At 45.2% G+C, this 27,595-nt stretch overlaps 1 protein-coding gene and 2 long non-coding RNA genes across 3 annotated transcripts in view; 2 read left to right on the top strand and 1 right to left on the bottom strand.

The window, feature by feature from the left end:
- The first annotated feature begins 1,115 nt into the window (after positions 1-1,115).
- On the top strand, positions 1,116-8,039 carry Gm15831. Its single transcript, XR_880409.1, has 3 exons — positions 1,116-1,382; positions 5,778-6,017; positions 6,646-8,039. It is a non-coding gene; the product is annotated as a predicted gene 15831 (long non-coding RNA).
- Positions 8,040-8,444: 405 nt separating this feature from the next.
- Hopx (HOP homeobox) overlaps positions 8,445-27,595 on the top strand; it is a 28,138-nt gene continuing 8,987 nt past the window's right edge. The window contains exon 1 of the mRNA NM_175606.3: positions 8,445-8,721. The gene's annotated coding sequence lies outside the window, so the exon portion shown is untranslated. The remainder of the gene's footprint in view (positions 8,722-27,595) is intronic.
- Positions 21,255-24,738, bottom strand: Hopxos. Its single transcript, XR_880408.1, has 2 exons — positions 24,567-24,738; positions 21,255-21,473 (listed from the first exon to the last, which is right to left on the bottom strand). It is a non-coding gene; the product is annotated as an HOP homeobox, opposite strand (long non-coding RNA).

The following is a 27,595-nucleotide window of genomic DNA, read 5'->3' as shown; positions in this document are numbered from 1 at the left end:
AAATCTCCCTACTGAGACCTCTCTAGAGTCTTAACGCACAGAGACCAGGAGAAATGATAAAATGATCATTGTTTACTGGAGTCTCGTTTGCAGGAGCAGTAACAAGGCATGCCTTAATGCGTTGCTCTGATAATTAAATTCCTTGACTTATAAATCAACTGTTTCAGAATTTCATTTTCCCTGGGAAAGGGATGGGAAGGAAGCACAAGAAGGGGGGGGGGGGAGGTGATTTGGAAACCTAAGAACATCTATTTTGTGGATTCCCCCCAGAGTTTGGTGAACAGTTTGGTGCCTGCTACCGCTGTCAGTGTCACTCCTGTTGGCATCCAGCCGCATTGCTCATTTGGAATCAGTGGGACCTTAGGAGGGGAAACTCCTAACCTCATTAATGTTTATGTAAATCGGTAAATTTACATAGATTAGAGAGTCCCTTTCCTCTAGCTCTTTCCAAAGGTGCTCTCTAATTATGCAAGATTATGTCATCAACCGTCATGGCCAAGAACAAGTGCATTATCCACAGAGGCGCCAGAGTGAGCTTCCCAACTTTCAAAGGCTTTACGTTTCAATGGGAACCGGGCACTAATTCTAATGATTTGTGATGGCGTGGGAGGGCCGGGGTGGTAAAGGTGTTTGCAATCTGAATAATTCCCCAGCCCTTGGCACACAGCTCGGAACTCTGCTCAGTAATTGAAGACCGGTGCCCCTCACCCCTCTCCCGGTCATTTCCTTCCATTTAGAAAAGGCCTAGATCTCTTTGACACACTCCCTGGCTGCCTGCGGCTTGCTTTCTATGGCATCTTTGATTAGACCTCCTTCTATCAGGACATTTGAATAAATAATCCCCTTGCTCCGCTTTTGTTGACAGAGTTTTTGCCTGCTGTTTCTGGTCTCCAAGACAGCTCCCCGCATTTCCAGCCAGGAATTAAGATGCCTGTGAAATCCACCCTTGTGCTGACTGCCTTGTAAGGGAGTTCTTAGAAAACACTAACTTCTTTTTCTTGTTCAGCCGCTAAGCGGTAGTCACTGGGAAACAAGTCTTTTAGAACAGGAGGCTATTAGCTAAGAATATCTGCAGACGACAGCCAAGGGCCAACAAAGAAGCCGAAAAGAAAGGGGTTGGTAATCTCTTATTTGAGACTCCTTAGTTGTCGCTGTTAGAAGTGACTTCTGCTAGCAGGCAGCTGTTTCTGCCATTTACACGTAATCAGATCATCACAGGGCCGGCAGAGCCCTTAAGCCACTCTTCTGCCTTGGCTGGGACCTTTGAGGCCTTCTGGAGTGCTTCCAGAATCCTCCATTATTTTCCTCACACCTCCACTTGGGAAAGGCCAAAAATGCACTTGGGATAGAAGACATCAAGCCCTTCCAATGGCGACAGAAAGGTGTGTTTGTGTGTGTGTGTGTGTGTGTATGTGTGTGTGTGTGTGTGTGTGTGTGTGTGTGTGCGTGCAAGCACTCCTTCTCCATTTCCTTCCTGAACAATCTGGTGACATACCTACCTTAGTCCCTGTGATATGGCTATTCTTGGTTGTCAACTTGACTACATGTGGAATTTAAAACAGAGGGCATACGCTGTTGTGTTTTATAAATAAGAAAGAGAAGCCGCCAGGGAGGGATATGTTTGGTGCAGGTGCAGGGAAGCGGGGAGGGGTGCCTCTGTGGGCCCATGCTAAGGACATCCCTTCCCCCTGAGGTACCAGCCACACGACAACGAGTATAGTGCAGAATAGTTTATTTAGGGCATGGGGAGGGGAGCTGAGGGGTTAGTAGAGACAGAGAAAGTCAGAGAGACAAAGAGAAAGAGAGAGAGAGAGTAAAGGAGTAGAGGCCAGCCAAGAGCATGTGGAGCGGGGAGGGGAATGGGGAGAGAAGGACAGAGCGGGAAGAGAGAAAGAGAGCAAAAGAAGAGAGTGAGGAGGGGGCAAGCAGCCCCTTTTATAGTGAGTCAGGCACACCTAGACTCTAAGTCCTTACCAATAGCGATGCCAGTGCCGGGGAAATAATGGAGGATTCAAGAGAGAAGTGTGAGCTGGAGAGACGGCTCAGTGGTTAAGAGCACTGGCTGCTCTTCCTGAGGACCCAGGTTCAATTCCCAGCACCCACATAGCAGCTCACAACTCTCTGTAACTCTAGTTCCAGGGAGTCTGACACCCTCACACAGACATACATGCAGTCAAAACACCAATGTAATAAAACAAATAAATCTTTTTAAAAACCCCATTACTATGAGAGAGAGAGAGAGAGAGAGAGAGAGAGAATTGTGGGGGAGGCTAGCTTCCACTGGAATGCACATAGCAATACTGCACTCGATTACTGAACAGCACCTAACCATAGTGTATTCTGACCAAACGTATCCTTCCCAAACCAGAGATCAGGACCATTAGACACTTTCCAAGGATAACTTACCTTCCCCCCCTCCTTTCCACTCTCCTTTCCTCTCTTTCTTCTCCACTGTTCCTAACCCCAAGGCTTCCCTATTTCCGGTTATCTCTCTGGACACAGTAAAACGCCAGGCACTAACCAAATTCAAGGATGCAGTTGAGACAGAGTCCTAGTTAAGAGGTCCCTTCTATCTCCCCCACCCCCACCCCCGGTGTCTCTCTCACCCAGGCCATGTGGTCATGTCTATCACTGCATGCTAGGAAGTACAGGAAACCCCAGCGGAAGGCCACGCTGGTGGGAGAAACAGCGGTTTGGGAACAGTTCGTCCCAGGAGTCTGGAAGGAGAGTATGGTGGAGAGACAAGGCCATGCCTCTACATTGGTTCTTTCTCCCTCTGTCCTGTGCTAGCTCAGTTCTCCCCTTACCAGAGAGACAGTGCTTCTTCCACAGTAATGCATGTCTGACAAGCTCACCTTAGAGGACAGGAGTTTGAGACAAAGGTCCAAGGCACAAAGGGCAGAAGAAAGTCTTTAAAAAAAAAAAAAAAAAAAGCAAAAGCACTTGGGAGGCAGAGGCAGGAGGATTTCTGAGTTCAAGGCCAGCCTGGTCTACAAAGTGAGTTCCAGGACAGCCAGGCTATACAGAGAAACCCTGTGTCAGAAAAAAAAAAAAAAAAGTCTCTAGGAGTCATACCAGAGTCTACCTTAGTGCCTCTGGATTTGGGAAAGAGGGTGGAATAAAAGGCTCCATCGCTTTGAATCAGGACCTCTTTCAGATAGTCTACAGTTTTAGCTCAATTAATTTTTCTGCCTTTTTCAACTGCGTCAAACATTTTCATGTTTCTTTAGCTTAATCTTCAAACTTCGTGGTTTTGTTAGCTCAGTTCTCTTTCTTTTCCTCTCTGCTACCAACTAAAACCACTCACAGACATCACGTGTCCTAAGCATGGAGAATCTGTTGCCAGGGGCCTCTGGACACTGTCCAGCCTGAAGGCTCTAAGATGCGCAAGCGTCTTCTCCGGCTGCATGGGGCAGCAGCGGAACCAGAATGCCCAGGTTGGGTGCCCAGGTTGTTTTCTCTTCAGCTCCCGGCCTGCTGCTTTCTGCGAATGTCCCATCCCTGACATTTCAGAAGTGGGTGGGGGACACTCTCCCTGCCCTTCCTAGCATTTGGAGATTATAGTCAGGCTGGGTGGCCCTCACCTGCTGCATCCTCCCATCATTCACGGAGAAAGAGGTTTCCAGGGAAGGCACCGCCCCCACCCGTTTTGAGAATGTTACCATACCACTTCTCAAGCAGCTTCTGCCACAGCAGGCAAAGCTTGGAACTGAGGAGAGGAGCTAGGCTTTGGGTATGCAGAGTGAGGCCTCCCTGAGTCTTCCTTGCCCGGGTGGGGTGAGGCTCCCTCGTTGCTACCTCCAACCAACTTCATGAATAGTATGACAAAGACCTCCTCATTCATCAGACAATGGGGCAGGCACTGGGGGAACACTGGAGAGTCATAGGCCACCCTGGGTGTGGTAGCCTTATCGGGCACCTACTGCAATGTGCGGCTGTGGGCAGCCACATCTATGTCAGGCAACAACTGACTCAGCATTCTATAGGACACCAAGCAGGTCATAAGTCGGGGTAAGATGATGAAACGCAAGCCTAGAGTTGAGCATAAGAGGCTCACCGAAAGGGTGACTGTTCTTGTGACTGCCACAAGCCACCAAGAATCAATGTGGGGCACTGCTAGAACTCCCCTTCTTTCCACCAGGGAACTGGGAAATTCTTCTTCCAGGAGCCAAGGGAAATGTCTTCCCCTTGGTCAGTCTCCATCCTCTTTGCACAGATTCTGTGTCAACTGCCTGTTCCCTTTCTGCTCCTCACACTGCTCCGGCCCCCAGCCAGGTTAGACCCAGAAGGGCCTTCACGTCAGAAAATCACCACACAGCTGCCGGTCTTTCCATGCTCAGGTTTATAGCTTGGGAGTGGAACACTGAGGGTGTGTGCTTCCATTCCTAGACAGAGGTGCTCTCTAGTGTAGGTCAATATTGAGCATCTAGAGGGTTACATTCTGAATTGTCTGAAGTCTTCCCCTGTGGGAACAAAAAGGTGCTGGGGAAGAGTGGGGAGGGAGGATAGCCTGCGTCCAGCTAGAATTCCTCCTGTGCTCTGGGCAGGCAGATGGGAGGGCTGCCAGGTGCTTTCCATTGTGCCCTGGGTGGGCATCTAAGCCACTGACCCCACTTGACGGGGGGTGGGGGGTGGGGGGTGGGGGGTGGGGGGATGGACAAGGGGCAGCCTAGAGCTTTATTATAGAAAGGCAAGGAGAAAGGAGAAAAGGTAGAGATAGAGGGAGAGGCCAGCCATGGCCAAGAGGAGAGAAGGGGGAAGAGAGAGAGAGAGAGAGAGAAGAAAGGCTAGAGAGTAAGAGGGAGAGAGAAAGAGAGGGAGAGGAGAGGAGAAGAGAGGAGAGGAGAGGAGAGGAGAGGAGAGGAGAGGAGAGGAGAGGAATAACAAGAGAGCAAGAGGAGTGAGAGAGTGAGGAGGGGCCAAACAGCCCCTCTTAAAGTATGCTGCTAGCTTTACTGTTGCTAGGTAACTGAGGAGGAGTCTAGCCTGAAGGTCAGAAGTTTGGGAGATTGCCTACATGACTACTAACCATGCTTCTCTTGTGGGGTTGAGGGGGGCAGTAACTTCGACAGGAGCCAAGGGTCCAGGAGACATGAGAGAACTCCTTCCATCCCATGTAGGTGAATTATCACCACCAGGTCCCGGGGTTCAAACCTCAGCTCGACTGGAGACCAGATTGTCTTTGCATAGCCCAATGCCCCACATTCCCCCAAGAACTAATACACTGCCCCCACACCCTCTTGGTTCTATAAGCTCTCTTTTCTTCAACTAGCTTCCTGACAATCAGTGCCCCCAAGCTTCTGGAAAGATAAGTGGAGCTGTTCCCCTCTAGGTGGCCCTGTCACTATGCTTGCTGTGGCACTTGGGCATGTGACATTTACCTTGCATGAGTTCCATGGAAACAACTATAGGAAAGTCATAAATATTTATTGTTGCTGCCTCTTATATAATGTTCTAGCATCATTGCTAAGTACTAATATATTATTGCTATATATATATTAATATATAATAATACTAATATATAATCATTAGTATTTATAATAAATCCTTGCAATAAATATTATCACTCACATTTTGTCTATAAGGAAATAGGTCAAGAGAGGTTTCATAAGTTTTCCTGTGTCACATAGTTGGTAAATAGAAATGGTGAGACTTGAACTCATATCTGTGTGATTCAAGAGCCCTGACTTCTTCCTTTCCAGAAACCAACTGTCCAGTAACTCAGCAAATAACTGTCTAATACTGACCATTTCCCGGGTGCCTTTTCTCTTCTTTAGAGCTCTGCCTCACTCTTCCTCCCTCTCTTCTCTGTGGTCATGAAGAAAGTGGTGCAAATGTTTCCAGCAAGGAAAAGATTGGTCTTGTTAGCTACCAGGAGAACAGAACCGTGTGTCCCCAGGGGTGTCTGGAGCTCACAGGCAGAGGCAAAGGAAAGTCCCCTGAAACAACAAACGAGGAGGAATAGGACAATGCATCTTAAAGCACCAGAGCCTGCTTCCCGACCATCTTATAGTCAGGTGAGTAGTGGAACCGTTCTAAGACACCAGCAGCAGCCCCAGTCTCCCATCTGACCCACAAGAATACTGGACGGTTGTGTGCTGGTCTCTGGGGCCCAGTTCATGCAAAGTCCTAGATCCAAATGTGCATGTGAAGGAACACTGTGGCCGGCATCTTCTCTTGTCTGGGAGCTGTTGAGATAGTCTTAAGTTTCTGGGAGGCAACAGGTGCTTTTCTCATTAGAGAATACTATAAAATGATACCAAATAAATCCTTGAGAGGACTAATAGAAAACTGCTCTCCTTTGCCTGATCTGGTGCCCAAGCAGGAATATAGCTTAGATTATCACTTAAACCATCTCCTAGGTTGAAAGAATTGTTGGTAGCCTTAATCCCTGGAGTCCTTATTGTGATAAGCAATCAGAACAGCATGCCTAGATAACATGTATCCTTTCCGTGGAAGTGGGAGATGAGTCAAGGTCTGCCTGCCTACACTCCTCCCTGAAAGTGGTAGAGTTAGTTACAGTTGTAGCCATTTGACCCAGGTGTCATAAGTCGAAGTCTGCACATGGTTTTTGGAAAATGTTTCTCCTCTAAACCAACAAAGGAATACATAGAATATATATATATCCATGGCTTTTCTTCACAGTCACAACACACAGAGCTACAGTAGTCACCTTGCCATCTGTGACAGGAGACAACAACACTGCACTCAACATCACAAGATGAAAAAGAAAATATCAAGGGTTTCTGAAAAGATCGTTGTATCATTGAACACTGAAACCACATGCCTTCAGAATTCTCGCGTGATATAGAAACGAGCTTCATGCTTTCAGCCATGACTTGATGCCAATAGATTACCCAAGACCAAAACAAGCAACTCTGGACCAAGATGAGTCTTCGCTGTTGCCCACCCCTTATCTACCGGGTTGCATGGTTCCCAAAAAGAATTTAGAAATGGAGCAAATAACACATATTTTGTTGAGGACCTATTATGTGCTGGGTACAATGCTAGGTGCTAAGGGTACAAGGATGGACAAAGCAGACAAGGTCATTGTGATCATGGAAGACCAACGGCGAGCAGGCAAATGAGAGAAAGTGAAAAGATTCCCTGGCAGCTTTAAGAAATATCAGTTTGCGCTACTCCTAAATGTAAACTTAGACTCCGAAATCAGATCTGGATTCAGATTTCATCGCTGCCACGTACTATAGCCCTGAGAAGGCTGTTTAATCTTTCTGGTACCGCTTTCCTCATCCAACAGGTTAAACAATGAAAGAACTCAGTCCGTAGTGTGGTTTCGAGGATTTGACTAATGAGGAAAACTCCATGAAGTGATCCACAGAGCCTGGCACACAGTCAGTCTAGATCCAGATTGACATCAGGACCTAGGAAGACTTGTTTTGTTTGTTTGTTCCTTGCCCTGCTGGGAATCAAACATGGAACCTTATACACGCTGGGCAAGAGCTGCACTCCTGAGCTATACCCCCCACCTACATGGCCATGACCATTCCTATGGCTCTGCTTGTCATGAGGTCAACGAGACATAGACCATGTGGTAAGGAAACCTGGAAGGCAAGTGTCCAGATGTGCTCATAGAAGAATTAGAAGTGAAGGAGCCAAGAGACAGGAAACGTGAGAATTCCTCCGGGAACCGGGCTGGCTGGGTCTCCGCTGTCTCCTACATGCAGATTGTAGCCGTTATTTCTCGTGGTCTCAACAGTCTCTGCTAGTCTCTCAATGTGATTTCAGTTCCCAGGAGAATCAAGTGGGCTTTACTTTCTACAGGCAGGTAAGTACCTGGGGAGGATCTACTTTGTGCTACATACACAGATACTCCCGTAAATGATCTCAGTGGCCCAGAGTCGCCTCCTCCTTCCCCATCAGAGTCACAACCTCGTGGGTTCATTGCTGCAACTTCCAACGGCCTATCCAGCTAATAAGACAAATATAAACCTGGACCCATGGGGTCCTCACACCCCTATCCACACTCTGGCATCTGCACCGGTCACAGGAGCCCTTGGGTACTGTTGCCTGGCTCCATCCTCACAAAGTCTCGCTCACAGGCTGACTTTTAAAGGGAGCTTCCGCCAGGGGACTCTTTCAACCCTCAGATAGGAATTTCATTAACAAAGGGCGAATGCAGAAAGAAAAATGAAGAGCGTTCGAGGGAGCCTAACATTGTCTCATACGGGTCGGGCCCTCTGCTTTGGTTGTTCCTTGTTTGTACATTCTGTGTCCAAAAGAAAATAGCCTTTCATTAATTGGGCCTTGGTCCAGGCGCTGAGGTTTGGCGCGTTGCCCGCAGAGCTGTGAATTCAGCCTAGCAGACCAAAGCCTTGAGAGGCGGCAACATCTAACCCGAGTCCAAATAAGGAAGCTGGGGAAAGAGCCAGGGGCCTGATGCTCTTCCATGTCTCTCAGCAGCACCTAACGTGCCTGCGATCTTGGTGGCTAAGGGGACAGGGCTGAGTGAAAAGTCCCAGCTGACTCTCAGAAGTCACCACCTAAGCATCAAACCTGAATAACCGGGACAGACGTAAGGTCAGGCGACTTTCAGTGGTTCCTGCCTGCCCACGCTGCAGGTTTTTCAGGTCCCTGCTTGAGCGTGCACTCCCAGGCGTAAATAAAACGTGCGATCAGCAGCCACGTCAGCCAGCAGGCTATTTAAGCAGACAGGCACCAGCATCCGCTGCTTCCCAGCCCAGAGCTCGCCCAGACTTCCACGTAAGTAGCTGTCTACGGTCCGGCCTTGAATGCAGAGAATGAACTTGTCTAGAGATGGGCCCAAAACACTAGAGTTAAAACATTTGCTCTGTTTTTGCTTTTCTATTGGACAACGGTGGAGGTGAAAGGGAGAAAAAAATTAATTCTTACCCCCTTGCCTGCTTGCCTGCTCCCCCCCCCCCCCCCACGCCCCGGGCCGTGGCGAGGAGTCAGAGTGCTGTTGCTAAAGGTGTGTGCCAGATCGTGGATTCGAAGAAGGGAAGCAGAGAGATGCTCATGGTTGTTTTACTGATTGTTTATTTCTATTTTCATCACCCGGGTAACTGTTATTTATCACTTCATCATTTAGATACCAATAACCGTCGCTCTGTATCTCAGCTTGCTATCTAAAAATCAAACACAATGTTTAAAATATGTATTTTTGTGTTGGTACGTGTTTGGGGCGCATTATCTGCATTGAGGAGAGGTGTCTGGACTTTGAAGGTGCAGTGTTACAGGCTCCTATGTCTTGTTCTCCCATCTATTTACCATAATGGAAACAGTGTTCATGTAAAGAGACAGATGCTGTCCTCTGGCATTTCCAGAAAGCAGAGCTGTGTGATTTTTGAATTCTGATGCTGTCCAGGTATTCAAGGTGAATTTTTAGGTGGAGGAAGAGTCACTGAATAAAAGGAACAGGGTATCACATATTTTAGATCAAAAGGCCTTGAAGAGAGATGTCAGCCGTTCCCTGCCACTTGTCACAGCACAGGGCAGGCACTGAGGAAACCCCACAGGCTGGGGAGGTGAGAGAGAAGAGGCAAGCCAGCTCACAGAGACTAAACAGTGTGTTGCAAAAATGCACGCAGCACAGTAAGGAGGTGAGCTGACACCAACAACCTAGCCCATGTGTTTAGGTCGAGAGGTCTGTGATGAAGGCTATGTGATAACTCATACCTGTCATCTCAGCACTTACTAGGCTGAGGCAGGAGAATTGCCCTGAGGTTAAGACTAGCAGAACTTCAGAGCAAGATCCTGCTTCAAATAAACAAGCAAGCTTCAGAGTGTGACCTTTCATGGGCCCATCAACCATCCCCACACCAACAAGGTTTTTTTGAGACCATGTTTCAATATGTAGCTTGGGTTGTAGGCCAGGCTGACCTGAATGCACCAGGACTCACTCCAGTGCTAAGCTTATGTTCAACTCCAACACACATATTTTAAAAACGATCTTCTTTCTTTTATGTTTTAAATGTTTTTACTTGACATAGAATTTTATCACATTTTTCCTCCCATTCCTCCCTCCCTCCCTTCCTAGCTACGTTCCCCTGAGACCCTCCCATGCCCCTCCCTTACTGTCAAGTTAATAGCCTTTTTCTTTATTATTGTCATATGTGTGCATTAATATATACATATGTACACATATACACATACACTATACACATATACATACATGTATACATATATACATATATGCATATACACATTATACATATATACAGAGATACATATATACACATATACATGCATATATACATACACATGTACATATATACATATACACATATAAGCATATACACAGATACATATATACACATATACATACATATATACATACATGTATACATATATACATATACACATATAAGCATATATGCATATACACATATATACATATTTACATACACATATACACATACACACATATGAAAGCTGAGTCTATTTTTGTTGATGGTATGTATGTGGTTTCAAGGCTGGCTTCTGCATTGGATAACCATTAACAGAACTCATCCTCCAACACTCTTTTTTGAATCCAGTTTCTAGACCCCCGGGGAAGCCCATGGATGCTAAATCAGAGTTGTGCCATGCGTATGTGTGTGTATGTGTGGTTTTTGTTTTCTTTTGTTCTGTTTTTAAGGAGCTTAAAGCCACTAGTCAGGGAGCTAACAGATTTGTTAGGCAGGCTGATGGGTTTACACCGTTACCACAGCAGGCACTTCCTAACCACCAAACTGAAGCTGAGTACCATGTTTGTAAGGGTCTTGTTCCAGGGAAGTGGGGTTTCTCTGAGCAAGATTTGGGGCCTGGGAACAAAGGAAGATACAAGTTATAGGGTGTATAATTGGAAGGGAGGTGAGAGACAGCAGAGGTTATGTGTGAACCCATCCTCATTGGTGGCCTGGAGAAGAGACTTGGGGTGTGGAGGTTACCGAGAAGCAGATGAGATCCAACTGAGTGATAGATATTTTTGATTTCTCCTTCCTCTTGGTGTTTTGAAACCCAGATTGGCTTCAAACTCACAGCAGTCTCCCCGAACCATCCTCTAGTGGTGTCCCCAGGAAACATTAGGTTTCCTGGCAGCCCTTGGCCAAAGCATGAGTGAGTGACATTTGTCTTCCTGACTTCTGCCATTCCTACTATCCTCCCCCTCTTCCCCCAACCTGTGTGGATGCAGGTGCTTGTGTGGGGGTGGGGATGGGGCCACAGGGCCTCACTGAACCTGCCCTGGCTACTGAACCTGCCCTGGCTACTGAACCTGCCCTGGCTACTGAGCTTGCCCTGGCTACTGAGCTTGCCCTGGCTAGCTGCCTGTGTTTTAGAGTTCGGCCATCTGTGTTATTTCCAAGGTCTCATTCTCTCAGGGATTTGTTTATCTGTCTTTGGCATACCAATTAAAGTTATGATGTTAATAGACAGTAATTGCTTAATGAACCCTGGGTTATTAAATACGTTCTAACAAGATAACCTATCTGGGAGTTCTTTGAACTCTTTCTTTGTTTCTTTCTTTCCCTATTTATTTATTTTTGCTGCTGCTGTTGTTTTATTGTTTGTTTGAGTCAGGGTCTTGTGTAAGTTGCCCACCTGGCCTCAGATTTGAAATGTAGCTGGGGCTGGCTGCCCTTGAACTGCTAATCCTCCTGCCCCTGCCTCCTGAGTCCTGAGATTATAGGCTTGTGCCATTATGCCAGCTTTGAAATGCTGTCTAAATATAATTATCACTTTAATTTAAAGCTAGCAATTAGGAAAGTCACTTTCAGGTAAAAATATATATAATCCCTATTCGTCAAAATTAATTCCAAACAACTGAGAGAAAGAATATCAAGATTATAGGTTTTCAGTCTAAGTCTAAGAACGGGTCTTGCTAAATTACCTTTTCTGAACAGAGGTGAAGCTGAACTCAACACTGAACCTCAGAATAGAGCCTCTCAGAAAAGACTAGGCTGGGAGCCTTAGGACAATAGGGGTCAACACTGGGTACCACTGCTGTTCTGCAGCTGGAACTACTTCCTGCCATTTACAGTTCATGAAAAAAAAAAAAAGGTTTTAGACAAGCAATGAGTTCACACAGCTGGCAAAACCCGTGTATAGAAGTGACAGAATTTCTTCTTTAGGTGACTTTTCTTTGAATACATCTCCTTTACCATTATTTCCAAATACTGTGTAGAATGGCTTATTTCAAAGGTTCTTAGATTTTTGCTCTTAGTGGCTATGCTGTGTAACCTGGATTAAGTTATCTGAACACTGATGGATTCTTCAGACCTTCAAAATGCTGAGTGAGTAGTGAGTGGGGCAGTGGGTAGTGGAAATGTAGCCTGTGGTCTGGGCGGGATGCACAGAGGACCAGCCCACCCCCATCAGCATGGAAGGACCACCTTCCTGCCTGCTTACCCAAGACATGCTGGTGGGGAACAGGCTCACTAAGGATACAGATGAGCCCCACTGTGCAATGGAAGATGTGTGCCCCGGTAGAGGTGCCACAGTCTCCTGGAGATTCACAGCCCCTGATTTCAGTTAGAGCCAAGTTAGGTTTGCTGTTTTAAAGCTTTTGATCCCAGGCATTTGTGAAATTTAGAATGAGTGAGGTATGACCAACCAGGTGTAGGTTTGCCCTTTCCTTTCAGTTGCCCAGAAAGTTCCTGCATCTGTCCTCATGGAGACGTCGAACAGTCTCCTACAGACACCAGCACAGACTCGCCCTGGCAGAAGACAGTGCACACTACAGGGCAGAGCAGAATACAGAGGCACAGGGACCTACTTTCTCAGCTACAGTAAGGCAGGACTGAGATCCAAAGACTGGAAGTCTTAATTGGGGTTTTAAAGTGTATTCTCTCTTTTTAAATGTACTCATTGTGTGCTTGGGGTGCATAGGCCACAGCCTGTGGTCGGAAGACACCTTGAAGCCGCTTCTCTCCGGTCATAAGGAGTTCTGAGGACTCAATCCACATAGACTTGTCAGCAAGTGCTGGCTGGGCCATCTCGAAGGCTTACAAGGGGATTATAAATAATGGCCTCTTCCCTTCCCTGTTGAAAATACCTGGCTGGAGCAATAAATTATCTGATCATCTTTGAATAAAACCCATGAAAGTTCAAGAGGGCAAACTAATTTCCCTGGGATCTTAGCATTCAGCCAAGCAGCCGCCCCTGAATTGCATCTGTGCAGAGGCACATTTATATCCATTGCACGCGAGTTCTCTGAAGGAAACAGAAAGTGAACTGCTAGAGGCATCACCCTAACAAAAAGAGTTCAGGATAAACATAGGGGCCTTGTTTATTACTAGGGGGTTGTTCCTCACTAGGGTGAGGTAGTCTGCTTGATTACTAGATAGTGGCAAGTGGAGCACTATCCAACATAGGGAAGTTAGGCTTACCGATCTCCACGTTTCTTATACTTCACTCCAGTGGGTTTCATAAAATGTGACCAAACCTGAAAACCCTGCCAGTTTGTTTACAGTTGAACCGGTCTGTTCTCATAAGATGGAAACAAAGTAACAAACTCCAAGATAGACCTGGAGTCAGTTCTAATCTTAGAGACCACTAAGCAGGAAACTGATAGCCATTCTGGCCATTGGATCTAGATGGATCTAGATGGAAATTTCCTGGAGTTCTTAAGGGCATCACAGATCTGCTTACATGATGTAGTCTTTGTTGATATAGTTCCATTTCCTGCTAGTGTGGCTCCTCCCTAAGGAAATTTACATAGGCAGCCCTCCTTAGTGCCCAGGTTCCCTCCACACTGTCCAACTTCCTAGTCTACTGGTGGCTGGGAATGAAATTTACTATATATATAAAAATAAGTGATTCTGGAAGCACCTGTCACTTCATTAAGCAACCCTCTCAATCTTTGTCCTTCTGGGGGGTAGTGAAGAATTCTGGGAATCGTGATGCAGGAGGGAAGGGGGCAAGAGGTTCTATTTCCTTCTTTCTTTTTTTTTTAAATTACTTTATTTATTTTTAAAGATTTATTTATTTACTTTATGTGTATGAGTACACCATTGCTCTCTTCAGACACGCCAGAAGAGGGCATCAGATCCTTTTACAGATGGTTGTGAGCCACCATGTGGTTGCTGGGAATTGAATTCAGGACCTCTGGAAGAGCAGGCTATACTGCTGAGCCATCTCTCCAGCCCGAGGCTCTCTTTCATTTGTGTGCTCAATCTGGGTCAGAGTTCAGACTCTAAAGAGCTCCTGCATGAGCAGACAGCCTCAGGGACAGATCTGTAAGAAGCCGCAAGAGGACCTGATGCTATATAACTTGGCTAAGAGAAGACTAGAATCCACTTAATCATTTGCTGCTAGAAGGCACAAGGGCCAACGACCAGTTCCTCGCACTGACCTTCAAGGAAAAAGATTCAAGGTCAGGGGTGGGTTTGAGCCATAGCACAAAGCACGTTACATTGTATGCCACGAAGTACCCGGATGAATGCAAAGGTCCAGCAAGATACACAGGCAAGTTCTGGAAAACCGACTGACCACCAATCTTTCAATTGTTATGTCTTTGTTCATTTGTTTGTTTAATTTGGCCTTATATTAGGATGTAAGACATCCATTAACTAGGGGCTGGAGAGGTGGCTCAACAGTTAAGGACACGGGGCTGCTCTTCCAAAGAATTTGAGTTCAATTCCCAGAACACACACAGGAGCTTACAACTGCCCGTAACTCCAGTTTCAGGGGATCTAATTTGTTCTTGGGATCTTTTTGGGTGCACAGAGAGACATGCAGATAAAATATCCATACACACAAAATAAAATAATTTTAAAAAATTAGGCATCTGTTGACTTATGCACACAAAACCCTTCCTTAGGTCTTATATCTTATGTTTCCTGTTTTTCTTTTTCTTTTGGCTTTTTGAAGTAGGGTTTACCTGGTTGTCCTGGAACTCACTCTGTAGACCAGGCTGGCCTTGAACTCAGAAATCCTCCTGCCTCTGTCTCCCAAGTGCTGGGATTAAAGGCATGAGCCACCACTGCCTGGCTCCTGTACTTCTTGTTTTTAACTCAAAACAAGAAGTTTTAGAACTGTGGTTCTAAAATCCTTATTTTTGATGATCATCTTTTGTTCCCTTCCCCTCTCCCTGTTTCTCTGTCTCTCTCAGATAGGGTCTCATTACATAGCATAGGCGAACTTTGGTTTCAAGATCTTCCTGTCTCAGCCTCCCAAATGCTAGTGTTATTGAAAGGCCTATGTCTGCTGCTTCTATTTTTTTTTTCCCTTTGGTTTTCCAAGACAGGGTTTCTCTGTGTAGCCCTGGCTATCCTGGAACTCACTTTGTAGACCAGGCTGGCCTCAAATTCAGAAATCTGCCTGCCTCTGCCTCTGGGATTAAAGGCGTGCGCCACCACTGCCCGGCTGCTTCTATTGTTAATATAGATTTGTAACTTCATAGTCATAGCTTGTGTCAACAGCTTGCATGGTCATCTCTCCGGACTCTAGCTCCCACAAATGGTTCTGTAATGATCTTCTACTGTATGTTCACACACTAGTTTCTGACAGTTGAGAGACTAGGAGATGTTAGATTCCCATGTTTCCTTAAAGCAGTGTGGAATGTGGAACCCACTAGAAAAAACAGAAACATGATATAATAAGCTTCAAACATCTGGGGGCCTCCCTAGTGTTTTAGTAAGAAGCTGAGTTCCAGTCATTCTAATAGATTCTAGAAACATTTCATATTTTCATATGGAGCAGAGGTTTTCTAGACAAAAAAAATATATTACAAGAAATCATGTCATTCTTTAGTTTTGCATCATTCAGTTCCTCAGCATTCTATCTTGAGCCACTGGGAGAGCTGGATCTCTACCTTGAATTTATACAGTGTTTGTTGTTTGGGTTCATAGATATCTCACTGAATCCTACAAAAAGAACGTGAGACAACTGGCGGGTAGGGTGGCAGCAATGGCGGATGCAGGTATGGAGGTGCACACCAAGTGGGAGCTGTCCAAAGTCACACGGAGATTAAGTTACAGAGCCCAAGGTTCAGAGCTCAGAGTTCCTGAGGCTCCATCTAGTATCTTTCTGCAACATGTTTGAAGGTTAGAGAAATACCCTGGTTTAGCATTCCGTCCAAGCAGAACTTTCTAGTATATCTGTCTTCTTAGGTTTCTTGGAGATGTTAATGACTAGGCTAAAGTTTTACATCTGCTGTTTGTCCCACTAGCTGAACACCTGTTCATAAAAGCAGCTCGACTGGAAAAAAATAAGTCCCATATAACTGAGTATCCTGGCAACAGGCAGCTTGGGTAGTTGGACTTTGGCATAACTTGGCATTGTACAAAGTGCCGGCGGTGTGCCGGTTTCTTTGTTGCCTAATCATAGCCATAAAATAAGGATGGTGGTTGGATCATAAAAAGTAATAATTGATTAAAGTGTGTTTGAACGAAGTGATAACTCCATTTCGTCAAAGAGTCTTCCCTGGACTTTTTAAAATACACTAGTCATCTGGGGAAGCATCCTTGCTTCCTTCAGGCAAAGTGTAATGGCCTAAAGGGATACAGGTAGGTATATCTACATGCAACATTATATCTACATGCAACATTACATCCATGTGCAACATTACATACTTGTGCAACATTAAATCCCTGTGCATCATTACAGGCCCCTAACTACTGTTTCCTACCATGTAATTTGGATTGAGTAAAAATACTGTGGAACCACTATATAGATTCTCAGAACAGATCGATAAATCACGGCGCCACATCTCCAGAATTACAAATACACAACCATTTACAGGGTCAAGCAACGAGACTGAGAACATTTTCAGAATGATACTCTAATTTTAATATTTGAAAGTGGAAAAAAAGTGACTGAACAGCTGCAGAATGCAAGCCAGGCTCATCGACTTCATTTTCCACAGTCCATGTGTAACTTATCTTTATTGCATATCTGTAACTCCCAGAATGACTTCTATTACTGGCTTTTATACTGTCAGTTGACAAACACATCATCCTACTTGCAAGCTAGTGATCTGATGAAGCTAATTAATACTTTCCTAGACCAATTCAACTTGAGAAATAAATGAGCAACCAAATTTAGAAATATACTCTAAAATATATAAAGAAGTTCATTATAAAGCTTCGCTTTGTTGTATTTGGGACAATTCTTTTTTTTTATTATTATTACAAACTACAGAAAGTTGATGTATTTGTTATTTGTTTCCAACCTTGGGTATACAGATATTTTTAGCTTTAATAGTTCTCTTTAGGAAATTCAAGAATTTTATTCCATGAAAATCTCTGATGCATTAAACATCAAATATATGTAAAGACAAAAATAGATCATTTTTCGTATTTCACAAATCTCTCTCTCTCTCTCTCTCTCTCTCTCTCTCTCTCTCTCTCTCTTCTCTGGTCTGAGGTTCCCTGGACACCTGGGTGCCTGTAGGGTTCTCTAGGATGACTGTTTGGGCCCCTTGTTTATACTTGGGTGGCAGGACTAACTGTCTTTGATGTAATGGATATTTGCACTTACTAAGCTGTAGCACATGATGCTCTCAGTACCACAGAAAGCAGAGGCCCTGAGCCAGTCTTACTCTTCCTCCCAGTCAAACGTCTATAAACTGCAAACGTTCAGGAGATGTGAAGCCATGGAATCTCCACTTACCTTTAACCACAAGTCTTTAGTCGTATACTCCTATAAGGGTTAAAGCGAGCTTCATCCTCATTACTGTGACCTGCATCTTGCTAATCTCCAAAGCAGCAGAGACAAGTCCCACAGGAGCTCCTGTCCCATATCTAAGTGACACATCTGATGGATAATAAGAGGGCCAGACGCTCCAGTTTGCTTGGGATGTGTCCACTGTGGCCTAGTGTATAGCTGTGCCTATTAAAACCATCCATTTTACACATACGTTCTAGCTTAGATGACAAATTATATGGCTGCCCTAATTTCACAGGCTGAATATTAAAAACCACCCAGGTACTAGGGCGTTCCATGGGCCACCGAGCAGTCCTTTGGTGTGGGAATTTGGCACAGCATGGTCATCAAATCAAAGCCTCTGTAGGCCTCAGACTAGGTCTCTTTCTCCCATCACTGGCACCAGTAAACTATTATCGAGGAAGACCATTGTATGGCCATTCAAAGGTTATACGACTAGGATCACCAGGAATTTAGAATAGAGATCATCCCAGACTCCTCTGGCCTCAAACCTTTGTGGATGAAGATGTAATTCCAGTCCTGTGGAAATGTGTGTCCTCTTACATTGTTCTGAATTGTTTCATGGGCATCAGATCGTCATTGGTCACTGGAGCACCCAGGCAAGGAGCAGTTTTTAGCCACACATTACTGAGAAAAGAACCAAGTTTCAAATAAGATAAAGGACACAGCCAAGGTTCTGTGGGGACTGGGAAGGAGAGTTTAAAATGGAACTGATCTCTGCTTCTCTGTCAGTGTCCTGCCTGCCACTGCACACAAGTTAATCCTTCCTTTCAGTACGGAAGATGTAAATGTATCCTCTAACAACGTAGCCAGTCCAAATCCATAAGCATTCTCTTTGTAATGCATGCTACATAGTCAAAAGCCCCTAGTTTCTCTGCTTTTCTCTAGCTGCCCTGAACCTTCACTGAGACTAAACTGTGCTAATCTGATAGTGCCACTTGGTAGCTTGCTAAGAGAATGTGATACAAAGTCGTAACTTATGCCTTTCTCCTGGATGTCTTGGGTAGGATGAGAAGGAAAGGAAAATACAAAGGATTTCTTGCCAAGGGTTGAAGAGGGATTCTAAGAGAAGGGGTGTCTGGGAATGGTGAAAACAATCGACTCCAAGTCAAATCGTGGCTCCAAGCTGGCTGCCTGTGTTCTGCTGGAGACAGCTTTCCAGATTGCCTCTTCTCTGTTCGGCTTTTTCTGGAGATCTCCAGACAGCTCTCTTTCTAGACAGCTTTCTCTTGCTATTCTTTGTTTGAGACAGCAAGGTCTCCCAAGCAGTTCTCCCTTGCTATTTTTTTTTAATCTGGTTAGCTCACCTTTTGCAGATCATAAGCCCCATCTTTTATTTTACACATCAATCCAGTCATATATTCCAGGTTCCCTTTTGATTAGACTTTGAATCAGCATCCCACAACCCCAGCCCTTAATTCTTAGGAGACAGCAAGAACACACATTTTCTTTTAATATTGCAAAAGAATTCAGAGATCTGCCTGACCCTGTTAAGCACAAACAATAAGCTATCTGAGTGGGGCCATGTCCTGAAATTATCATTTCTACCACACCTGGACCTAAATTAGCCCTGTCACAGGCTGACCTTGAACTCAGGAATCTGCCTGTCTTTGTATCTTTCTGTCAAGCTTGCTTATAGTATAGGTGCCTCTGTTCCTTTAAATCTGTGAAGCCCCTGATAATTCATATTACATCTTTATATTTTGCATAGTTGAGAAATATATATTTTTGAACTCATGTTTTTAGAGTTCTTTTCCACAACCTTAAAGGCTATCCTGAAGGTCCCAGCGTTTACCATGTTACTGAGACATTAGCCACACCTTCGTCTCCCTGACTCGTGCTGTCTTTGGTCATCATGGAGTCATTAATGTTAACAGGGAGGACATTCCTTGAAGGAGGAACATAAAATATACGCATTATTATATAGACACCTCTTATACCCACAGCAGTCATGGACACTCATGGAGGCCCATGCCTGCTGGCCCTGTTCCAGAGGCAGGAACCATATCATCCTATCCCTATCAAGGCCAAACTGGACTTGGTAATACCTGCCTGGCCTTTTGATTATCACTCACTATTAACAGCATGATTAATCCTGTCCCAGGCAGCCGGCGTCTATTCCTCCTCCTCTGCCCCTTTATTCCACTGGTGATGCAATACAGCCTTAACAGTTATGTATCCGTGTCAGGATGAAGGAAGTGAAAAATAAATCCAATAAGAATTCACAAAACACCTGACAGTGTTTCAGGGACTACCCTAGATACTGGCGTAGTCAAAATTGCACTACAAACCCCCACATCTGCAGAAGTTTCTCACAAGTCCCATTGATATCTGAACCAAAGCCTCATTTCCCAAGCCAGTTTCTAATTAAAATGGTCTTTTAGGAAAGCATTTGCTTTCCAAATAAGTAAACGGCTTCACTTGGGTACTTTAACAGGATAATTTTCTTTGATAGTTGTAATTATAGCTATAGTTGAATTTTAGCTATTCTCCAGTTGTGAGTTAGCCTGGGAGTCTATCTACAGTTCATATTCTTTCTGGAGGAAACTTTTCTGAATTCACGAACATCCTTATGAAAGGCAGACTGCTTACACATGCAGATCACCCTCTTTTGCCCATTTATTTCCAAAAAGATTGGCTGAAATCATCACTTGCTTCCCAGCACACTCAGAGGAGCCTAAAGCTTTCCTGCCATCTTTCACAGTCCCCCAGGCTCCACAAAGGAGACTGAAACAGCCAGGCAGGCAGCAGGCTCTCAATGAAAAGAGCTCTGTGTCTGTGAGAAGAATTGTATGTTAAGGGTCAACTAATGCTCGACTCACGGCTGGAAGCCATTCCCAGACACCTGCCCCGCCCCTCTGATAGTTTTTCATAACATCTTTCTGTTTTCTGAAGAGGATATAGAAAAATCCAAACCATTGCAACATAAGTTTCAGGAACTTCCACAATCGATTCGGCACAAATCTATGATGTGATAGCAACAAATACACCCAGCCGCTCTTGCCAAAGGTAAGCTCCACCCTCTTCTGTAGAACGCCGCAACTTGTTCTCATTGGTACACCATGTTCTCCACCAATGGCATCCCTCAGCTAGATCTGCACCAATGAGAGAAGAGCATGTGAGGTAGGAAAGCCTGATGGTGTGAGCTGATTTTCCTGGCTCGTCCAATGAGCTGGGTCAAAGCTGTGTCTGCTCACTAAGAGACTTGCCACCCGCAGATAGGGCATGGCCTCGCACGTGATCCTGTGGCATCGCATAGCCCCTCTCCACAACTCCCCAGCAATGGTTATCTGTTCACTGGGCTATTCAGGAAAGGTGGTGTGGTAGTTAAGGGTGTAAATGGAGAAGTCAGGCTTTTTGGGTTTTAGGCTCCACTCGGTCAATTAAAAGACGGGAGATCTGAGGCACCCAAGTGATTCACCTGCCTCTGTTTCCTATCTTGCCGTAGAATTGTTGGAATTACAGATGTATGTCACCACGTCAGTCTTTGGGATAAAAAGTGGGGACCTGGGATAGAGCTTAGGTCAGTCAGCACTGTTTTCCACCCCACCTTCCCCGGCTTCTTCTCCACCCTGTGAATATAGCCTCGTTAGTAATAGGGAAGAAAGAAAGTCAGGAAACCGTGATGAGGAATGAGCAGAAATTCATTCTTTATTCCTCCCCAAGTAGACTAGAAAACTTAAAGCACAATTGCTGTGTGACAGACAGAAGGTACCCTGAAGGTGAGCGACCCTCACGCGGCTGGCCAGGTCACGCATCAGCATCTTCTCACGCCGAAGCTACAGCCACAGCATTTGAGGAAAGGTTCTGATTTCCAGCATTGGGCTTTACCATTCCTGAGAGACCTAAAAAAAAAAAAGACAGAGAGCGATTGTAACCCAGAAAGAGTGAAAATTATAAATGGAGAAATGCTCTCTCCAGGTGTCCAATCAGGAGACAACCTTGCTGAATTGTTGGCTCTCATCCATTTAAAGAGCAGCTGCACACAACACAAGAAACACTTTATAGTTGTGAGCAATGCCTTTGAACACAGCCTGGGAGGTTACCCCAACACTACTTGGGCAAGGTGTGAGCAGCTGTGTCTCCTCTTTATGGGAGTGAAGAGAGTATTTTCCACTGAGTAGCATTTGAGATTTCAAAGTTTGTTTGTTTTTGTTTTTTTACTATATTAATTCAAACTTTATTTTGAAATTGGTGGTGGTGGTGGTGGTGGTGGTGGTGGTGTGTGTGTGTGTGTGTGTGTGTGTATATATATATATATATATATATATATATATATATATATATATATATATACATGTGGAGGTCAGAGAAAAATCCCAGGTTACATTCTTCAGATCCTTCCTATCTTCTGTTTGAGACAGTGTTTCTCACGAGCCTGGAACTTCACCAAGTAGTCGAGAATCGCTTGGGCAGCACGCTTATAGTGATTTTCTTGTCTCCTCTTCTCTTCTTGCCGTTGCCAGGCTTACAGATGTTAGCCACAACATCTGGCTTTTTACATGGGTTCTGGGGATTTGAACCCAGGTCCTCAAACCGGACAGCAAGCACGTTTCCAACAGAGTCCTCTCCCCATCTTGTTCTTAATTCTGCTATGTTTCTGAGAGAAGTAGGATTTTTAAGGCAGAAGAAAGCAAACCTAAAGGGAGAATATTGAGAAGCAGCAAACTGAATGGAGAACAGCACGGGGCCTTTCTGAAAGCTCAGAAAATGTAGAACTAACAAAGAAACAGCACCTCATCTTTTTAAGACCCAGATGACCCAATGACAGATGCCCAGTTCTGTGGCAAGTCCAAAGTATCAGAACCTTAGCATGATGTCATCTCCGCCCTTGCAGGCATGAGGCTCTTGGTCTGGCCCCTAGCAACCAGATGGGACAGCATGGGATTCAGGTGAAGTAGTCACCTCGGTCTTTCTGCCTTGAGCCACATGATGCATGTTCTAGAGTAGCATGCATGCATTCCTGTCATGTGAATTAGTGGTTCTGCCTGGGCTGTAGCCGTCACTCTGGTCAAAGGTGAGGAGGATATACTTGGACTAGATCCCCAAGAGACCTGAACTTTAGCTTCTTCATACGTCAGATGGTGTCAGAACAAAGCTTTAAAGGGCTACAGTCCATTACCTCTGTCGATTAATGTCGAGTAAATACAAGGGTTTTTAAAGAGAGGCACAGAAGCCTGTGTGAACATCATCCCAGAAGTCCAGGGAATGAGGCCGGAGCAACCACAGTAGGTCAGCAATGGCCCAGGTCACTTTGACAAGGATCTTCAGTTCTCACCACACGAATTCTTCACCAGAGGTGATGGATGATCACATCAGAGTCAAAGACTCAAATGGATAACTCAGTGAGAGCTGTAATTTGTGACGTCCGTATAAGGAGAATATATGTAGAGGCAGAAATCAGCCTTGATGCTCACGGAACCATCAGCTGCCTTTCCTCCTTCCTGTACCTAAGAGAAGAGGCAGAGTGTTCGGCTCTCCCCTGACCCCTCAGACAGGTTAGTTAATGTTTCTTGACTGCAAAACAAGACCAATTCCACTATGGTTTCAAAAAGAGGGCTTTGAGGGAAACTCGAACGACAAAGGAAAACCAGATCTCAGCACACTGTGATCTCCTTTGCATATTCCATGGTCTAATAATCTCGCCTACTTTCTGTCCTTCCTCATGACTCTTTCCACCCAACCTGGACTGTCCATCTGGGCAATGATATTTGCTTGTTCTGGTGGTGTGTGTGTCCCTGTGTGAGAGCGCTTGCTTAATTCACTAACCCACTTAAATTGCAAAATCAAGTTCTGACTTCCAAGAGCTCTGGAAGAAGCAAAATAGTCACACTTTTAGCATGTCAGGGATGAGAGTCCCTAGGAATTAGCTTTGCAGCCATTGTTCATCCTTGTTCTGGTGACCGATGGACGCAACAAAGCTAGCCTGGAGACAAAGCCCAAACTCCCAAAAGGAAAATACTTCCAATTCCCTTTCTGAGCTGGAACAGGAAATGCTTTTACACAGTAAATAGTCATCAGATGGGACCTTTGACCCTACGAGGTCACAGAAGCTGGGGATAAAAATAGCTTTGAGAGGTTTAGATGGTGTTCACGGACGACAAGAGGACGCAGCTCACGAGAGGACGCAGCTCTGGCAAGCATTAAGGTTGACAGTACACATGGTGACACATGGTGACAGGAGGAAGAGAGGCAGGATGTTGCTGCTCACAGGGGAGTTTTCCTAGAGAACCTTGAAAGAAAATGTTGATGTAAATGTCCTGTAAAGAGAAACAATCGCACATCCTGTAGGTCAACAGGTCCAGCCCTTGTAACCACTCTAGAGAACCCCTGGCACCGCCAGAGAAATAAAATTATTTTTAAAAGCTAAAACTTATCTTTCAAGCTTACTTCCCTAAAATGATCTCAGTTTACTGCCTACTCAGATGTTGCCATGGTACAGAGCCAAGAACAGGTAGATAAGCCATAAGAGTTTCCAAACGCTCACAGTTAATTTCAGTAATTAAATGGTAAGAGATGACCATCGTTGAAATACTCCCCTTGTCTCTCCCACACTGGGCTTGGTTGAATGTGGTTCTCGCTCAGGAGCTGTGGAGTAGTCCTAGACATAGCTGCAGATGGTCCCGAGACTTTGCTAGGCTTGACAACGACAGTTCTTTGCTTAGGGACAGTAATAACAAGGCTTCTATTTAAAAGAACACCTCTTCTCCTGGCATTTCTATCATGGATACTAGAATGTCGGGGCAAATAAATATTCTGCCTCCTCTTTTCAATTGTTCCCTTTAGGGCTAGAGATAGAACCTAGGACCTTGTGTATGCAAGATAAGCGTCCTATCCACTGAGCTATAGCCCAAATATTCTAGTTACTGTTCTATTGCTGTGAGGAGACACCATGACCTAACTTCTAGAAGAAAGCATTTAGCTGAGGGCTTGCTTACAGTTTCAGAGGGTTAGTCCATGAACATCAGAGTTGGAAATATGGCAGCAGACTTGGCCCTGGAGCAGTAGCTGGGAGCTGAAATCCTCGTGGCAGGCAGAAGACAGGGAGGGTGGAGAGGAAGAGGGAGCGAGGGAGACAGAGAGACTGGGTTTGGTGTGGGTTTTTGAAACCTCAAAGCCCACCCCACAGTGATTTATTTTATTTATTTGTTATCCAACAAGGCCACACTTCTAAGCCACCCACCAATGGGGAATCAAGCATTCATATGTATGAGCCCATGAGGGCATTCTCATTCAATCTACCACACAGGCTGACTTTTTGTTAGTTTCTAAGGGACACTGAAAGTTTGAGTGAACCCCCTTTTCATCTTCTGTAAAGCAGTAAGTTAAGTAACCTCTGAGTAGGAAGATCCTGTCTTCCAAAGCAGAGACCCATCACTTCTCTTGGAAAAGTAGCCACACGGCATTTTTTTCTTGCTTGGGAAAATACAAAAATATTTACAGAGTCAATTGCTTGCAGGCAGTTCACAATGAACACAAGAAAAATGCAGGCAAAGAAAACTGGAAGATGTCCTAAGCAGTGATTCACCTGGATTATCAATGTAGCTCACAGTTGGTGGCATGCTTGTCCAAAATGCATGCAACCCTGGGTACACTCTCAGGAGGCACACATGGGCAAGGGTGCAGATACATGCACACACACACACATACACACACACACACACACACACACACACACACACAGATGGGGGGGAGGTAGGCTCAGAAATTCAAAGTCTTTACCAACTATATAGCAAGTTTGAGACCCTGTCTTAGGGGGGAAATCCACCTGCTTCAGCCCTGTGGCCAACTGGAGTAGGTTTATGGTAGCAAATTGCTTTCTCTCTTGATTGGATATTAGTGGCGCTACAGAGAAGTCATAATTCTGGGAGAGGGAGAAGATGTTTAAATAGGGAGGTAGCCAAGGTTCATAGCACTTCGTATGAGCTCGTTAATGTAAGTAGATATGTCCAAAGCAAAGGACTACAGGCTCACAGGACATAAAGCTGAGCCTGTGACACAAAGGTCAGCCCAGGCTTTGGAACGGATTTAGAAAAAAAGCCAGCTGGTTTTCATTTAACCTCTCGAAAGGGCTTGTGCAATGACTTCCCCAAGCACAGAACTAAAACACAATGACAGGACACACTGCTCTTCGAGGTGTTTCACAAGATGTGAACAACCGCAGCAGTTAACTCTGGTGTTAAGATTGAAGTTGACAGGGCTTCAAAGTAGTTGTTAGTTCTTTGTATCTGATATTGGTTAGGCTAAGTTCAGAGAAACTTCTCAATGGCTACTTTATTTCCTTACTGGAGACAGTTGAGGACCTTTACAAGGTCACCATTACCAGGGCCGCTTGATTCTTACAGTAAGACAGAAAGAAACAAAGCAACAGCAAACATTTGCCTACCAGGGAGGGCTGAAATAATCGCGCCTGAGCTCTGCAGGGCAGTAACAAAAAACTGACGGTAGTGCTCTTGCGTCCCCATAGCTAGAAGCCAAGTGTGCTTGTTTAGTGTACCTTGGAAAGCTAGATGCTGTCCAAAGACCCTCCCACAGTCTCCTTAGCAGCCAACCAAGGCCAGCGGTCCTCTACCAACTCACCCTACCAGTCCTTTAAAATAAACCAGGACCTCCCCCACACAACCCCACTCAGTTTGGTAACAGAAAGCCACAGAAAACTAATAAAATAAAATGCACTTGATCCCACGTAGCGACATTAGCAACCCATGAGTTATACACCAGCAGTTACAAAAAACCCGGGGAAGCGTGTACGCCCGTCTGAGTCACGTTCCTGCAGTGGGCTATTTCTGAAGGCCTGAGGATTCCACCGGGCATCAACAAAGGTCCTGGTGGAAGAATCAGCAGGACTGTATTAAATGGAATGGGCAAGAAGCAACACCAGAGGCAGCCGTTACCCCTGCTATGTTTCAGTTGACAGCTCGAATGGTGGTGGTGGCCTTGGTGGACAGCATAGGCTGGGATTAGTGTCTAATTAGAGATGCACCCTTTGAAAACGGAGACAAGCCCCTCCCTGCCCTCATGCTGATAAGTTTCTCCCACTAAACTGAAGATAGACTGCCTTACTGTAAGGGGGCTAGCAGACCACGGGCCTGGAACCAACACTCAGTATTTCCGCTCTAGAGTTCTGGCCATTGTTGGAAATCGTGGAATCTTTGGGTCCTCTGCCTCAATGTCCCTGACTGTGAGATGACTTTCAAAAGAGTATGTGTCATAGAAGGACGGGGAGGGGAAATGCGTGCTAACAGGAAAGGTATTTCTTTCCTTGTTTCCTTCCTTCCTTCCTTCCTTCCTTCCTTCCTTCCTTCTTTCTTTTTCTAAAAGATTTATTTATTATATGTAAGTACACTGTAGCTGTCTTCAAACACATCAGAATAGGGTATCAGATCTCATTACAGATGGTTGTGAGCCACCATGTGTGGTTGCTGGGAATTGAACTCAGGACCTCTGGAAGAGCAGTCAATGCTCTTACCCGCTGAGCCATCTCTCCAGCCCAGGAAAGGTATTTCTAACCAGATGGGCCACAGCCTTGGTGCAGAGTCGGGGATCCTTGGTACAAATTTTAAGTAGAGGGACATCTAGTTCCCTGAAAATGATTTGCTGGTGACTTGGCAAATGCTTTGAGGCCCAGTCCCACGTAGTTGAAAAGTTCCTCCTGTCTGAAACCTCTTCAAGGGAACTAGAGGAGAGGTAAGAAGCATTGACTTAGGAAGTAGGAGGTATAAGCCACAGATGAGAAGGTGGTTAGCTCTGAGCACACTATCCAGATAGTTCACCCCCAGGCACAAACCACATCAAAACCCGCTCGGGACTCTGCGATTGTTAATGCAACAAGCCAGGGTGATTCCCACACTACTGCTTGGCTAAGCCTGGACAGAATCTACAGCCAAGAATATCTTGAAGACCAACCGTCTTTACCTCCTAGTTTTCAACAGGAAGCATAGGAGGAGGGAACACACCTGGTAGTTTT

Source organism: Mus musculus, chromosome 5, assembly GCF_000001635.26.
Source record: "Mus musculus strain C57BL/6J chromosome 5, GRCm38.p6 C57BL/6J".
NCBI lineage: Eukaryota > Metazoa > Chordata > Mammalia > Rodentia > Muridae > Mus > Mus musculus.
This window is presented reverse-complemented; position numbering and strand designations above follow the sequence as displayed.